This window comes from Panthera uncia, chromosome A2 (genome assembly GCF_023721935.1).
Source record: "Panthera uncia isolate 11264 chromosome A2, Puncia_PCG_1.0, whole genome shotgun sequence".
NCBI lineage: Eukaryota > Metazoa > Chordata > Mammalia > Carnivora > Felidae > Panthera > Panthera uncia.
In genome coordinates, this window is record NC_064816.1 from 31115040 (window position 1) to 31132915 (window position 17876).

Here is a 17876-nt window from a genome sequence, read left to right on the forward strand (position 1 = left end):
GCAGGTCTATCTCGCTCCTCAACAATCGAATCGTCTACCATTACTGCCAACCAAAAGGACATGATTACTTTCTCTGACTGAATTTCTGCATGCATACATGAAAGCAATTTGAATAGATAAAAAGCTGGACACTGTTCATCATGACAAACAAGCATCAGGATTGTTGTGTTCCTTTTGAGAAAAGGAGGCAGGTCTGAGACGGAGGGCAAAGGTCAAGGAAAAGTTATCGGTAATGTTAATGTTTTTAAACAGAGAAAATGAATTGACACATTAGTTCTGTGATGAGGATTTAATAAAATGGCATTTGAGATGTATTTCTTGTACAAATATAGTGAGCAAAACAATATTCTATAGGAGTAGGACTTTCCATTTCTAAAGCGTTGGATTAAAATAGCTCTAATTTATTCAAGGATTGATGGACTTTCCTTCTCTCTTCTTCCTCCCACAGGTTTATGGCCATTTCATTGCTCACTGTATCTCCATCAAAGGGTGACTGGGGTTGGGGGGCCTGGGTGTGGGGAGGAGAGGAAGGAAACTAGAATCAGCAATTTCCATTACTTGCTAGCAACTCTGGTGAATATGTTTAGTGGGGGAAATGCTGAAAATCAGTTATTTGGATTATCTGAGCCTGTCAACCATCCATGTTACACCCTCTTCCCATTAGCAGAGACTCATGAGAATTGGCCATAATTGCATTTGCAGTGACGGCAATTGAAACAAGATTGTTTTCAATGACTGTGTGGTTCTGACTGAACTATTATTTTTTTTTCTCTTTCAAACAGCATGTATCCTAACAAGGCATTTTGAGGAAAGAGACAGAGCCCACTGTATTCTCACCTGTTACTTATCTACCAGTCTTTCAGGAAAAGATAGTTAATCTAGACAGAACAAGACAATTTTGTTTTAATCTGGTAATAGAATAGCTTATTAGGGATGCCCAGTAGCAGAAAGGCATAATATAATCAGTAAAAGGACATGAAGGTCACCTGGGTGGCTTGATCGGTTAAATGTCCCACTCTTGATTTTGGCTCAAGGCATGAATCCATGAGTCGAGCTCCGTGTCAGGCACAATGATGATAGTGCGGAGCCTGCTTGGGGTTCTCTCTCTCTCCCTCTCTCTGCCCCTCCCCTGCTCTCTCTCAATAAATAAACAAACACACACACACACACATGGTGAGTGAGAGAGAGAGAGAGAGAGATCAGGGAAGGGACAGAGAGAGAAGGAGAGTGAGAGAATCCCAACCAGGGTCTGCACTGTCAGCACAGGGCCTGTCTCAGGACTCCCAACTCGCCAACCGTGAAATCATGACCTGAGCCAAAATCAAGAGTCGGAAGCTTAACCAAGTGAGCCAGCCAAGCGCCCTTCAATAAATATTTTGAATAAATAGCTGTTGAATTCAAAATAATTGAATATTTTCATAATGCCAGTGTTATAACTCTATCTTGAAAATCTCTGTGTTGTGACTGTTCATACACTGGGTTTTAACCAAGTCACTGCCAAGATGAATGGTTTTCTCTTGGAATTACAATGCTGTGTTGGAAAAACCTTAGAATAAAATTCAAAAGAATACGGTTCTGATTCAGACCACCACTTATTTCATTTAGTGATTTTTGAGACAAATCCCACAGACTCTGTGTCAGTTCAGCTATCAAATGAATATACAAGGACAAATCCTATGCTTAATGTTTTATACATATTTTTGTATTCATGATTTTACCTTGACACTGATGTTAACAAGCTATTGAAGGGTTTCATTGGTATCAAACACAACTGAATCTTGACCTAACTATAGATTGACTGACGTTAAGTAAGCTAAATGGTCTCCTCAAGATTCTATGCCTACGTCTTCATTTTAAAATGAGTTCATATAGTTCATTTCTCATCAGATTGCTGTGAAGTCAAAAGTGAAAAAGCATGTGAAGTGCATTGCACAAAGCCTTCATATAAAAGGGAGTTATCTTCAAGTCTCAGCTATCCCTTTAACAAGGCTCACTCTGCTTTTCTCTTTTTCCAAGGAAAAACACACGTTGTAAAATAAGCATTCTTCAAAGACAACCTGAAGACGTCTGGGAATTCCAAAGGCTGAAAACTCCATGAGTTCATAGAAGCTTTCACTAATTCCACAGATTTAAAGACAAAAGAGAGTCAACTGTGTGCCCAAACTCATTTCTGATGATTTCTTCCATCCTACCCTTTCTGCCTCTCTGGGGGTGGCTGTGCCTGTAAAAAACATTGAAGTTGTCAGGAACAGAGTCTGCTTTCAAGACTGGAATGTCAGAGTAGAGACTTCTGTTCCTCAGACCAGAAGAGACTTGATTTGGTAAGTTTCCAGGTCTGAAAGGAGACAGAGCTGGGACATGGGAACTGATACAGATAAACAGCACAAACACCTTGAGAGAGTGATATATCAAGAGAGACTAGAATAGGACAAGAACAAGATCATGACACAAGATGAGATAAGAAACCAGAAGACCCTGTCTAAAAGCTCTAATGTGTGTTGCAACCAGAGGTTGACCATATCCCACAAAATTCCACATTACATAATTGCAATGGGTAATGGGCGCTCCTTGTAAAAAGGAGAGATTTGTTTTCCCTTTTATGGCTAAAGTAAAAAGCATGAGAAGTAGCCCCATTAGGAAGAATAAACTGTCATCATGTGAACTGGCACATCTCAGGTGAATTAGAATAAGATGATTATGGAACTGGGTTGATTTTTCATAAAGCAAAACCTTATTTCTAAAGGTGCCGAGAGACAGGATGGGGACAGGTATTACAAGGTTCAGGTAGTCTCTTTTGTTGTAAATAGACCAGTAAACAATACACAGTTGGACACAGAGCCAAAGAAAGGGGTTCCATTCCTCACTAGAACATAAGCTCCAAGAAGTCCTGTTTTGTTCACTGCTGTATTCCAAGCTCCTAGATCATGCTCAGCCCTTGATGATTATCTATTGAGTTAATTAGCCAGCTGTGAGGCCTTGAAAAGAAACCAGTACATCTGTGAAATAGGGAGTAGGTTTAGATATTCTCTAAGACCATCCTAGTTTTAAAATTTTATGGTTGTATCAGAAACTACAAATGAAAAAATGGACTTTACATTTTTTATCTCTATTACCTATGTTATTTCTTCATCCAATGTCTGTATGATCTATTCTAGCACGGCTAGGTGTAGAAAAATACCCCTGGTGGGGTATAAGATGTCTTCAGGAGTCCAAAGATAATTACTCTTTAAAATGAAACCTTTTTTTTTTCGATATGTGTAAGAAAAATACAATTCGTTTTTCAACTCCATTTATGATAATGCTGTAGAGTTTACTTTTCAAATAAAGTTACAGGCTAGTCAACTTAATTAAAATATTTTAAGTAAATTACAATGCAACTGTCTTACAGCAAAACTCACAAAAAGTAGAATACAAGCAACTCCTGTTTGAGAAAAGCACCTCCATCGATACTTACAGCATAGATCTCAAAACCTGATTTTGACTAGTGATCTCTAGAGGAATGAATCCCATCTGAGGTAACCTTGAACACTACAGCCCTATTTGTAGTAAAGTAACTATCTTCATTGTACTCTTTAAAAATATAGTAGGTATTTTTAATACCTTTATATTAAATATACAGTAGCTACTGGGCAGCTCAGTCAGTTAAGCATCCCACTTCAGCTCAGGTCATGATCTCTCCCTGTTCGTGAGTTTGAGCCCCTTGTCAGGCTCTGTGCTGACAGGTCAGAGCCTGGAGCCTGCTTTGGATTCTGTGTCTCCCTCTCTCTCTGTCCCTCCCCCATTCATGCTTTGTGTCTCTTGGTCTCTCAAAAATAAATAAAAACATTAAAAAATTTTTTAAATATACCTGTTCTTCTGGCCATGATGGATTAACAGCTACTGAAGAAACCACCTACCATAAACAATTAGAAAACTGAAAACATCTATGTATTACCACTGTTTCCAGACCATGGACTACAGACAGCACAAGACTATGATCCCTAAGAAAAAGAAAACAGATGAGGTAAGGATGTAATAGAATTTTTTTTTTTTAACCAGGAGATACTTTTCAGATTGCTAGTCAGGGAAAGGAAGCCCAGGTAGAACATGGGCCCTCACTAACTGGAACAGACAGAGTTCAAAGACTGAGTAAGCTGAAGTGACTGGAATTTGTGGGACAAAGTACTAGAAAGGAAAGAGATATTTAGGAAAGAAATTCAAAAAATATGCACAAGGCCGCCTTTGAGCCTTTGGGTGATTATCAAGCCATACAGAGCAATACTCCACAAAGTACAGAACTGGGGAAAGAACAATACTTAACTTAATGGCTACCTTATCTCCCATTGGGCTGAAACATCTTCAAGCTCAGGCCAGCCAGAGAGAAGAAACATCACTGAAACCATTAAGCAGTTAGTAGAGACCCTAGAATGGCCATGCCTCAGTAATGATACAAAATTATCCCTGGAATAAAGACTACTCCATACCTTCCCTAACACATCTTAAAAACAAGTCTCATAAAGATTAAAGTGATCCATACTTTAAATGACTGCCAGATCACAGAGCAACACTATTTAAAGGAACATCATAAAACCTGAACATTCAACAGTACAACATTAAGAAAGCACCGCATCTAATCTAAAATTACCACACCTGCAAAGGATTAGAAAAAAACCTTTTTCTTCCCCCACAAGCAGAAGAAAAATTAGGCTACAGAAATAGACCCACAAGTGACAGAGAATATGTAATTAGCATACGAAGACTTTAAAATAGCTATCATAAATAGTTGGATTAAAAAAACACGAATACAGTAACAGAAATGAAAACTGTTAAAAAAAAGAACCAGTGAAACTTCTAAAACAGAAGAATATTTAAAGTGAAAAAATTCACTAGGTGTAATAGCAGTTTGATTCTGCAGAGGTAAAGGTCAGTGAACTTGAACAAAGAGAAGAAAGGATAATCTTTTCAAAAACTGGTGCTGTAACAATCAGATGTCTGTGTTGGAAAATATCAACTTTGAACCCAAGTTCCTATCACATACAAAAATAAACTAGAAACAGATCCCAGAACTGAATGTAAAATCTAAAACTGTACAAAGTTGTGACTTTAGTTAGGCAAAGATTTCTTAGGACACAAAAAGTACTAACCATTGGAAAAACTGATAAATTAGATTTCATAAAAATTAAAAATTTTGCTCCTGATAAAACAACCACAAAAAAAGATGTCAAGTCAAAAATTCAAAGAAAATAGTTGTAATACTTATCTTTACCCAGAATATATATATTAAAAAACTGTCATAACTCAATAATAAAAACACAACCGAATTTTAAAAATGGGCGAAAGCATTGAACATACACCTCACAAATGAAAAAAATATATAAGTGGCCAATAAGCACTGAAAGATATTTCAAATCACAGTCACCAAAGAAATGCAATTTTAAACCACTCTATACCCACTAAAATGGTTAAAATGAAAAAAAGAGGAACATTACTAATATTTGCCAAGAATACAGATCTGGAAATGTCACCCATTCATGGTGGGAGCGTAAATGGTGTAAGTATCTTAGAACACAGTTTGGTAGTTTCTTGTAAAGTTAAATATAAACTTACCATATAACCCATCAGTTCATCTCCTATGTATGAACCTAAAAAATAAAAAGTATGTGTGCACAGTCTGCTAGTCTATTTATGTGAGTGTTTGTTGATACATACAATATGAATGAGCCTCAAAAATATTTTGCTGAGGGAAAGCAGCCACACACAAAAGAATATATAGCACATGATTCCATTTGTATAGATAGATTAGTCTATACTGATAGTAATGTAACGGCAACTAAGGTTGGGTTGGGAAGTTGTCTGGGCAGGAGCAGAAGAGAATAGTTTAGTGAGTTGGAAATTTTCTCTTTCTTGACTTAGGTGATGGTTACATGTGTTTATGCATATATCAAAACTCACTGAGCTATACATTTTAAACAGGCACATTCATTTTGTAGTATGTAAATTATACTTCAATAAACTTGAGAATATGTTTATTTACACACTCACAGGGCAAAGTTATTTTAGGTTTCTGCCTATACATTTTTTGTATCATTTATCTTTTTTCTATTTCTTTTATTTCAGATTTGTATTCTCTGATGTCTCCCCTTTCCTACACTTGGTAAGTTTCAGCCCCTTCCCCCATCATGGTGCATGACCAACAATCATGGTGCATGACCAACATAATAAGTGATAGCTGTTGTCATGTCTGCAAATGCTTTCAGTTGTACAAAAAGAAAACTTCACAGACTGTTCCCAATTAGGTGACGTACCCATGTAAGGTTGGTGGTAAACCAACTGAGACCCACAGATCTATAATCTAGCTCGTATTAATGCCGCAATGCTTAAGTTAATTGTTCTTTAGGCAGATCTTTAGCAAGTTGACTTTATTTCTTCTTCTTCTAAACACAACAAACTAAGGATGTTATCCCAAGTCTACGTTCCTGAATGCCATGCATTGGTGAAAGGAGGCAGGAGGAAAAAGCTTGGAAACTCAATACTCTTTTCATGCTCTGAAAGCCTCTTTGGACTAAAGATAATACAAACTGTGGGTGTTGTTGCCAAAAACATGAGATTTTTGGTTTCAGCTGGTGATTCAAGAGCTCAAAGTGTCAACTGGGTAATGGTACCCAGGAATAATTCAGTCCACCAGTCTTTGTAGAGTGATTGGACACAATGCAGGTCAACAACACTGAACAGCCAAAAAACAAAAGTACATTGTCAGCTAGCAACAATGAGAGAATCTTAACAGGTGTAATTTATAGCACTACTGTTGATGAAGTTAGTAACCTTTAGCAAGGAGACAGACAATCAATAAATAGCTGCCTGAGAGTCTGCACCTGCAGAAATTTAAGTGGAAATTGACCAGAAAGTCAGCTGTAAGAGGTACTAGCAGAATATTTAAACCAGATGAAAAAATTTAAGGTTAATGATAAATAAGTGACCAAAAATGTAGTATTAGAATAATGATTTCTTCAACTTCCTAGAAAAACTGGATGAATGTTCACTAAAAAAAGAAAAAAGAAAGCAAATGTAGAGAGTAATACATTGATGCATTTATGGAAAGGGCTTGGGGTATTTAAACTGTGGCTTTGAAACTGCAGAAGGGGAAAACATATTTTTAGAATTTAGCGCATGCATTTCTATTTATCAGTGTACCATCTATTTCTCTGCTTAGATTTTATGGTATTACTGTGGAGATACTTGTCATACAGCTTATTCAATTGGACCACGGTATATGGATGTACAGAGTTAATCAACGTTGTAGATAAGTGATAAGGCCTCGGGGAAGAAGAACATTAAAGCTCTGGTCTAACACAATGAGTTAACACCCTTGGGAATGAAGAGCTATTAAACAAAACAGGGAGGCCATATTGCTCAGTGAATTCAGTGAGATCTAATGGGAATTTCAGAGTAAATTTATTTTACAGATGTGTAGGCAGCTTAATAATTCCAAGTGCTTTTTCTATTCTAAAGCAAATCACCCCACCACATCTTTTCATTTAACACTAATCAATTTGCTTAACGGATTAGGAAGGGAAAGGATGTGCCCCAAGTAAAATGATCCTTCTTATCTTTAAGTTTTGCACTTATAACTCCTTTCATAGCCTTTTACAAATCTACATTAGCTGTGCTGTCACAACTTAAGTACATCTTTTGGCTTCAGGAATCGTGGGGAGTTCAGGAGAGTCACTTTTTACAGTAGTAAGACAGCTCTACCAACAAGCAAAGGGCTCATCAAAAATAGAAGACATCAAACAGACAAAGCGATCAGGTAGCTTCGAGTAACTTCCCATCTTAGTGTAGCAGAATCAGATACATCTATATCCTCAAACATTCCATATCCTCGTTTCAAAATGTTCACTTTAAAATAGATAGTAAATAAACTCAGACTTGTGACAACTTTTTGCTATTATCCCCTATCAACTTGAGGTCAGACAGTGAATGGTATCCTATGGATTTTAAAAACTAGTGACTATCTCAATTTAGACTCAAGGTCCAAGGACAACTGGACCTGCTTCTATGAATAATTAGTAACATTCCATAGAAGGCATTCTTACTTTTCGTCGTCTAATTCGGAAACCACAAATAAAACGTTGCATTCAAACTAAATGAAATTAAGAACTTTTATGAAAGAGGATAACATTTTTTAACAGTAACATTTTCGACTTGGAAAGATTTGATTGAGGGTCTGAACGCTCTGTTCTGCACACTAGCTCTGTGAGACCAGCTCTATTGTAAACTGCTTACATTAGTGTCAGTAATGTAACAACTACAACTACAGGGTTTTTTTCCCTCTGTTCAAGTCACTGTTCTAAGTTCTCTACGGTTACTCACTGAATTCTCCGAATAACATTACGCGTTAATTATCATCCTCTCCACTTGACAAGTGAAGATATTGAAGCGCTAAGAATATTTAACGTGCTCAAGATCGCAGAGCTTGGGAAGAGATGAAACAGGTTTGAGCTCTGCACAAAAAGGCGTCCGTAACTGTACAAGGAACACAACAGGAGTGGGCCCATGAAAACCCACCTGTAGATGTCCTTTAGCTAAAAATACCAGCCAAGTCGAATGAAACAGCAAACAATCAATGAGGGTCAGCCAGGGTCAGTATCTTTTTATGCCCAATTGTAAAAAAGATTCTCTTATAGTCAGTCCATATGAATTTGTGTTAAAGAAGGTACAAATACCAAAACGAGGGCAGGTTAGCTTCTGAAATATAAGAGAGAAATTTTAGAATCACTTCCTGGTGGTACATTCTATTGCTAAAAAGTGATCTTCATCAGAAAACAATTTTAAAAAATCACCAACAGTTTTAACTATGGAATACTGAATAGATTTTCCAGTCTACTGTTATGGAATGGAGCACAGTGAATGTTTGCTCAGCAGGCACCGAGAATGGCATTTTACACACGGCCCGGCATGTTGGGTTAAGAATTACGTCATTTCTAACCGATTTGGAAACTGAGGCTCCAAACATGCTACAAGTCACACAGCTCTCCCGGGTGGTAATGTTGGGATTCATCTCCTGGTCTGTTTTCAAAAACTCTCACTCTTTCCACTCTCCTGCACTTTGAATCTCATCACTGAAGCCCTAAATTCAAATAACAACAGAGATCACTGTCCAAGATGAGTTTCAATTGTCAGCTTGTCTATTGAGATAGAGAGTTTGGCTTTGGAAAAGAAAATCAGTGGTTAGTCTGTCACCCTATTTCAACTTCTTCTCTTTCAGCTTACACAGGAGAAGGTTTCCTTGAAATTTTAATGTTTGCAAACAAATCAAATCTTGTGGTATCAGATGAGCTATATTTTCCACACAAACAAGGGGTAGGAGGGGTGGGAAAATAACCTGACCTTCTTCTTGAGATTGGAAACGCTTAAAGGCATATGTGAAAAGCCCCCAGGGGAAAATATTCACTATTTTTTTTCAGCAGTTCAGCTCAGTGTCTGTTGCCTAATCATTTTCTTATCGCCAAATATTACATATTTACACAGGTGCTTCTCTGATTTAATTGTTTGGAAGCAGTCACTGGAAGCAAGGCTATGTGACTCAGCTTTGGTGATGCAGTCCAGCTGGGGTCTGACAGGTAAATAATTACCACTAATCAAGGCCTAAATGAATTCAGGTTCTTCAAAGTCAGATGGGGGGGGGGTAAGGGGGTAAGGGTTATAAATGAACTGTTAGCAATATCAGGAGAAATAAGAGCTGAGGAGTCTAGTCTTACCCGAAAACAACAAAGAGAAGAGCTAGCAAAAGTAAGACCTCAACTGCCATATGTATTATAGCACAGAGACCTCTGGCTGGGGTTCTGGCATTCCCCATTCAGGCCTAATTCACCTGGGGATCTTAGGAGCCTCTCTGTAAAACTGAGTTGGGTCATGAGCTATGTCCCTTCCAGTCCTCACAGGGTATAATCTCCTGATTTCCTGATGCGGTAATTCAGATTTCTTGACATAAAGAGGAAAAACATTTTTTGCTATGGTTTCTGTATCAATAAATATTGTCTCAAATAAATACTAAGAATGAACACATTTGCTCCTTGACAACGAACCATAGGTTGTGAGTGCTTATTAAGTGAACAGACTTAGGTGGGAGGCTGTCCACCCTCTTCAGGGGCCAGTGGAGATTGCCTTGGAGTTATTAGGAAGGGAACCTGCCCCAAGGCCCAAGGCTCTACATGATGTATTCACAGGCTGTGAAGACATTTGTTTCAAAGTCCGCCTCCACTTGCTAGAGAAAGGCTTGCAGCCACGTTTGCCAGTCATTTTTCAGGCTCCCGGTAATGAACAAAACAGGTCTGATAATTTTCAATAATATACTCAGGAAATGTGTGGTGCAAATTTCAAGCAGTTGACGCAGAAATCTGGTTCAATCAGTGTTGAGAGCCATGCCTGAAGAAGCCTTCTGTGTTTTGGGACCAGCCAGGGTAGCTGTATCAGCCACAACAAGGTCATATTTTGACTGGTTTTCATCAGTTTGACTCGGGTGTTTTTTCTTTCTTTTCTTTTTCTTTTTCTGCCTCTTGTAAAAGCATTTGGCTTCGAAGCACAAAAAAAGAATTTTTTAGTTGTAACTCCAACCAAGTTCTCTCTTATTGTCTTTCATAAAATGTGGGTTGGAGGATTTACCTCATGGTTTGACTCCTGGCTAGAAGTAAGCAAGAGTCTAACATCAGGGCAAAGTATTAAATTATCACCTGTGATTCTCTTTTTTATCCTTTTCTCTAGTCTGAAATTGTGGCGCACACACCTTTGCTCCGAGCAGAGTCCCCACCACAGCTATGAATGTGGGGGTCTGGGAGAGAAACACCCTCTTTTGTCAGAATGAGCACAACCCTGAAGAAAACATCACAACCCCGAAGAAAATTACCGACGTCTTAAGGAAATGGTTCTGACTGAGGTCTTCCAACATGCAATACTATGTGCTGACTCAGGGAAAACTTAAGGCAACATGCTGAAAACATTTAGAGGCCCGGAAAATAACTGGTTTAATAATTCAAGATGCTTTTAAGTTACAAAAAGAATACTTAAAAACAAATAAACCTCCCTTTCCAAAAGCCGTGTCGTAGAGTCGGCCACTCTTGAAATGAAAAAAACAGAGCTTGCCATCAAATGCAAATTCAGCCTCTGAAACTCCTCAACAATGGACAAAGAACCTCCATACCCCACACCCCTAATCGACAGATGGAAATAAATGTCTGTTTCAGGACTTCAACATAGTTAGATGAAAAGTGAAATATTTAATCAATTCCTCAGATGTATTTTCGTCTGAGTGTGCTATATGTCAGAGCTTCCACATTCCTGGATCATTTTAGGAGGGTTTTTTTTGTTTTTGTTTTTGTTTTTGCATTGCTACACAGCAGGTACTGGGATATGGACCAAAGTTTCTTAACCTGGGCAAGTATTCACACTTTGGGCTGAATAATTCTTTGCCAAGGAGACGATCCAGGCGTTGTAGGATGTTTTAGAGCATCCTTAGTCACTTTTCACTAGATTCCAGCGGCACTCCCCCAGTTGTGACAGACAAAAATATCTCCAGACACTGTGAAATGACTCCTGAGGGAGCAAAGGTGCCACTAGTTAAGAACACACTTTACTTACTTTTATTAATTCGATGCCAAATACACTCGATAAGGTAGGTGCTATTATTGCCCTCCTATTTCTTCATCATTCATAAGTAATGAGAACATAGCATAGAGGGCATTGAGTGAGCTGTTCAATTTCATTCTAGTGAGTGGCAAAATAAAAAAAGAAAAGAAAAGAAAAAAGAAAAAGACTTCAACCAGGGGTACCTGGTGGTTCGGTTGGTTAGGGGTCAGACTCTTGATTTCGACTGAGGTCATGATCTCACCGTTCATGGGTTTGAGCTCCACATCAGGCTCTGCACTGTCGGATTCGGGATTGGGATTCTGTCTCCCCCTCTCTCTTCCTCTCTCCTGCTCACTCTCTATCTCTCAAAAAAAATTTCAAAAAAAGACTTCAACTAGATCTGAAAATGTTATACTTAAAAAAATGTTTATTTTTCAGAGAGAGAGAGAGAGAGAGAGAGAGAGAGAGCGAGCACAAGCAGGGGAGGGGCAGAGAGAGATGGGGACAGGGGATCTAAGTGGGTTCTGTGCTGACAGCAGAGAGCCTGACACTGAGCTCAAACTCATGAACTATGAAATCATGACCTGAGCTAACGTCAGATGCTTAACTGACTGACCCACCTAGGCACCCCTGCAAGGGTTATACTTTTTATCCTACCACTGTCTATATCCAGAATCTGAATTGAGCAATACTGTAGGTGCTTTCTCTATAGTCTAAGATTTCTAAAAATACAGAAATAAATGAACACATTCTTAAAAGAGTTGCTAAAATGTCACATTATGCAAATCTCCTTCCAAATCAAAGATGTTCATTGGAAGGTGGGGAATGACCATCCGATGGGGCATACCTGGATGATGGTAACTGAGACACATGTAACTGCTGCCATTTGCTTGACCTTTGCTGTTTCAGCTCCCTGAATGGATAGGCAAGTCTAGATCCTGCCAGATTCACCATAAAGCAGACCACCATAACACTACTGCTTAGCAAAAACTACATTGGGATAATGGAAAGAGAACAGAATTGGGTTCCGAGGGTTGGGCATACCTAGGCATTTCTGCTCACTAACTCTGGGAATTCGGGGAAGTTGATTAATTTCTTTTAGCTTCTGATTCCTTATCTGAAACTAAAAAGGACAATCACACCTTCTGCCAAAGTGGTTATAAGGACAAGTTAATACATGCCAAGCCCAGGACATAGAACTTGGTAGGAAACAGACACTCAGTAGAGGGACATGAAAACACTTATTGAGCTTTTACTGTATACCAAGTACTGTGGCAAGGGCTTTACATAAATTATTCAGCTTAATTCATGAGGTTCGTTACCTGCCTGTTCTGTTAGGCAGGCACCCCTTCCTGGGTCTGTTTACTTATCTGTTATCTGTCTCCTGCACTTACAGAACAGCAAGGAGCGTGCCTGTTTTAGTTACTGTCGTAACGCAGTGCCTCATACCTCCATCAATGTTTGTTGAGTTATTAATGAACCAAATTCTTCTTAATGAAAGAAGACAGATACACCTGGGAACAATCTTAGGCTCTCTCCTATGAAGCACTCTTGATTCTTTCATGGCAGCATTTCTGGGATTCGTTCCTTTCTCCTCATTCACTCACCCACCATCCTGCTCCTGACCCTCACTGCCTGGAGTCTGGACTGACCGAGTCACATCACAATCTTCACGTGGTTCCTAGCCTCCTCTCACACCCACCCCTGCTCCTCACCGCTGCCACAGGAATCTTCTTCACGCACCCCCATCAGCAAATCACGACCATCCACTTGCAACCCAAGCCTTCCATGATCGATCCCACTTTCCCTAACCCATCTCATCTTCTGTCACTTACTAACATTATCATTATTCCAGGCAGATCATTATCTGCTTGAACGTTCTGCTCCGGGGACCTGATGATCATCCTGTTACTTATTTAGTGTGTAGTTTACTGAGTGCCTCTATTGTACACATACCATGTATGTGTGCTCCTACCACACAAAACATAATTACTGTCCTTGGGAGTTTAAAAACACGGTTAAGGAGAAAAGCACCAACACAACTGTGATATGCTACTACCTATCCATTTGAAAAGGGTACAGGATGCCAAGTAGGCACCTGGGAGGGTCTGTCACCCACAACTGGGAACTCAGAGAAATGTTTCCAGTTGAGGCGGGGAGAGCTAGATAACCTGACCCCTCACACGTCAAAAAAGGAAGAGAGCTTTGCTAGGAAAAACAGCGCAGAGACAATAGCAGAAGGAAGAATACGGCTCACTTCACCCATGAGCCACATGAGCCCTACTCTCAGGACAACGGGGAATCACAGAGAAATTCTCAACAGGTTAGTTGAAATGTAACTGTTTGAGACTCTAAAGGAGGGTGGTGCTGCCATGAGGACTTTACCAAGTCACCATTTCTTCTTTATAAAATATAGCCTTACGGAGCAAATCCATTTCCCGGCAGAAAGAGGGAATGTCAGGAGCGTCTGGGTGGCTCAGTCAGTTGAGCGCCAACTCTTGCTTTTGGCTCAGGTCATGATCCCATGGTTCGTGGGTTCGAGGCCTGCATCAGGTTCTGTGCTGGCAGCTGTGAACCTGCTTGGGATATTCTCTCTCTCTCTCTCCCCCCCCACCCCTCTCCTGACCTCTCACTCTCTCTCTCTCAAAATAAATAAACAAACACTTTTTTAAAAAGAAAAAGGGAATGTCAAACAAAAGGATTTTTGTCCTAGTCTTTGGGAAAAAATCTGAAAAAACCTACACTGAGGTCCTCTCTGAGCTGTTAACAACTCTGGTGCTTTTCCATGCCTCGATTTCCTCATCTGTCAAATGAAGGGAATTAACGGACTATATGATCTACCAGGCTTTTCCCAGCTCCTTCCTCCTCTGAATCCTGACCTCTTGCAGATAGTCGTTTTGAAGCTAGAAATCTGCTAAGAAGACCCATTTGAGAAGCCTGTTAAAATCGTGGAAACCCAAACCTCACCCTCTGAAATGTAGGTAAGGTAGGTGTAAAGTGGGAACATTTAAAAATAAAAGTGCCCCAAGTGAATCTCATACACTGGTTTTCAGATCCAACATTTGAGAAACTCTGACAGAAAGGAGCGTCCCTTCATTTAAATGGAAATAGAGGGCGCCTGGGTGGCTCAGTCAGTTAAGCGTCCAACTTAGGCTCAGGTCATGATCTCACGGTTTGTGGGTTTGAGCCCCGCGTCGGGCTCTGTGCTGACAGCTCAGAGCCTGGAGCCTGCTTTGGATTCTGTGTCTCCCTCTCTCTCTCTCTCTGCCCCTCCCCAGCTTGCACTCTGTCTCTGTCTCTCTCTCAAAAATAAATAAAACGTTACAAAAAAATTAAAAAAAGAAATAGAAAAGAGGCCTGGAGATGACTACTCTTTCAGGAACTGGCCCCTATACAGTTAATCATAAAGAGCCCCAAGTATCCAATTATACCTTTGGGAAATAGAAGCCAAATTAGAATAGATCACCTTGGGGTACCTGCGTGGCTCAGTAGGTTGAGCATCCAAATCTTGATTTTGGCTCAGGTCATGATCCCAGGGTTGTAGGATCAAGCCCCATATCCGGCTCTCGGCTGGATGAGCATGGAGCCTGCTTAAGATTCTCTCTCTCTCTCTCTCTCTCTCTGCCCCTTTGCCATGCTCACAGGCTCTCTCTCTCTCTACCCCCACCCCCCAAATAAAAGTAAAATATTTTTTTTAAACAAAGATCATCTCAAAAAAAAAGATCATCTCATTGGAATTGAAATGGAGAGACTATCTATCACTCCTTGTTGATTCTATGCTGTGTGCCCTGCCCTGTGCCAGGGGGCCTGTAATGGTCACAACCAGGTGGCAGCATCACTCGTTTCCAACATTAAGAGGCTGTGGCATTTGCAAGTGAGGAGTTAGTATCACAAATGGTCGCAGGCTTTCGTTACCTCTTCTAGTTTCCCATCACCTGGAGATAATTTTCCAGCATATACTGAACATATACGCCCTTTGCTTTAGTGTTGCTTCCCCAGTACTTGGTCATTTGAACCAACACAATTATCTCATCAATATACTACCCGATTACATAACTGAAAATATGCCAGTCTTTGAGGATGGGCTCAAGAAAATCAATTTTCCCAGCTCTTCCTTGCCTTCCAGATATGCCCTGAAATAGGTAAGATCAAAATAAAATGCATCAAAGAAGTCATCCATGGAAATCTTTGCAGGAAATAATCCCTCAACCACTGAGAAAGTTAGTCAGGCTCTCCAAACCAGGGTTACTCTCTGCGTGCAAAACTGTAATTAATGTCGAACTAAAACAAGCCTAACATGAGGTACTCTCAAACAAAGAAATGGAACATAAGGAGAATTTGATTTCAAAGGCTAAGCATGGATTCAGAATTAAGCACCGAAATAGATGTTCAGGTATTAACAACTGCTCCTTGTTATCACCATCAAAATGTTCTTGGCATTGAGGAAGATGAGCCGGTAGCATGATTAAGCCGAGTGGACAAAGCTTTAAAGGAACATTTGCCTTGAATTTTAGTTTAAGGTCAGTGTGTATCCTTCTCACAAGGATAGTTTTCAGAGAGAACTTACTCATTCATGTCCAGTACCAATTATGTTGGCAATGCAACTCCCATAAAAAGAAGAGGGAGAGAGCTCCCATCTTGGATGACCAGGTAGCCCCGTGAGGCAAAATGAGCTTCAGAGACAGACCTGAATTCAACTTCTTGCTCTGCCACTCACTAGCTACAGGTCTTTGGCAAGTGGCAAAACTTCTCAGGGCTTATGCCATGCCCTCTCGTTTGTAATGCAAATACTAACCAGTACTTTAAAGAAATAGCAGGAAAACGAGAGGTGACACGTGAGATGTGCTTAGGACACAGTGTGGTAAAAGAAGTCACCACAGAGAGTAACCATTATAACTGAGGAGCATTCACGTGAATTGGTTTCTTTGAGCGGCGTCACAAACACCACCCTCTCGTCAAGATACAGTTCTGTGAAAAATAGAGTTTCTAAACCTGCAGAGCTGTGCACCGTTCTGTAGACACCTCAAGACTCAGGCAAAATTAGGCTGCCATTTTCAACAATCTCCACTGTGGCCCAAAGCTTTCCTTATAGTTTAGTGGCCGACATCGTTCTACACAGAAATTTTCAATGTTATTGCCAAAAACTCCATGAAACCATGTTCTGAGACTCTTATATATCACAGAGATGGTGCTTATTAAATAATAACCTTATTTTCCTTTTCTTTACGACTCTAGGGCAGAAATAACCAGTCTTGAAACGACATCATTCACTTATCTATAAATATCTACGGAACACAAGGTGTTATGTGCTCGGGATACAATGCTGGCCTCCTGCTCAGCAGGATGGGGAGCCAGACAAGGAAAAGGACTGACAAGTGAATGAGAGCTAGCCGAGAAAGAAGATACAGGGGAAGTGCTTTGGGCACAGGGATTAAATGCAAGGCTTCAAAGTGGCAGAACAAGGTGAATCCCATACAGGCAAGATTTTTGGTAGGGCTGGAATGGGACTTTCCCAAAGTATTGAGTCCTGCATCACCTCATGTTGGTCAAGTGTTTGATTTCAGGTAGACTACTGTAAATTTCCTCCAGATCCCTGATTTGTAGAATACCCACTGAGAATAATAAAGGGCTTTGAGGAAAACAAATCCAAGCCAAATTTCCCATTTCACGACTGGGTGTCTACACAACTTGGGCAGGTCACGTGTCATCCTTGAGCCTCAACTTTGGTATTTACAAATGGAAGAATAATACCTACTTTGTTGAGCAGGTGTGACCATTAAATGTAGTGATAATTTGGTTAAAGAACCTAATGGATGCCCAGACATGTGGTAGGCACTCAATAAACTTCAACCTCTACCCATAACTGACAGCTGAAATCTGTACATTTCCAGCCGGCAAACACTGATAAAGTACCTGTGATAAAAAAAAAAAAATCAGGTATATCATATTTAGAGTTTTCTGTTTTGGAAACCAAAATCCCTCATTAATAATCATACGACTGTAATACTACTATTGAGTACTTACTCTGGGCCGGACATCACGGGAAGCATTCATTTTAAATTCTTAAATCTTACAACAATCCTATGAGGTCATTTGTATTTCATGAAACACCGCTCCCATTTTCTACAAAAGAAAAAAGTTCATGAACTCAAATACATTTTGACATTTTGGATGAAACTAAGTTAAACAGGTTTGTTACCTTCGGAGCTTCTCAGAGCCTTTAATCTGACAATATGCATGATCAAATCCCAGAGAGAAGAAGAAAGTCTAAAGGG

The 17876-nt window shown here is 39.8% G+C and overlaps 1 long non-coding RNA gene across 1 annotated transcript; it reads left to right on the forward strand.

The window, feature by feature from the left end:
• Positions 1–1913: 1913 nt before the first annotated feature.
• LOC125930698 (uncharacterized) lies at positions 1914–11222 on the forward strand. Its single transcript, XR_007460217.1, has 5 exons — positions 1914–2321; positions 3877–4003; positions 6097–6133; positions 9508–9599; positions 10741–11222. It is a non-coding gene; the product is annotated as an uncharacterized LOC125930698 (long non-coding RNA).
• The last annotated feature ends 6654 nt before the right edge of the window (positions 11223–17876 follow it).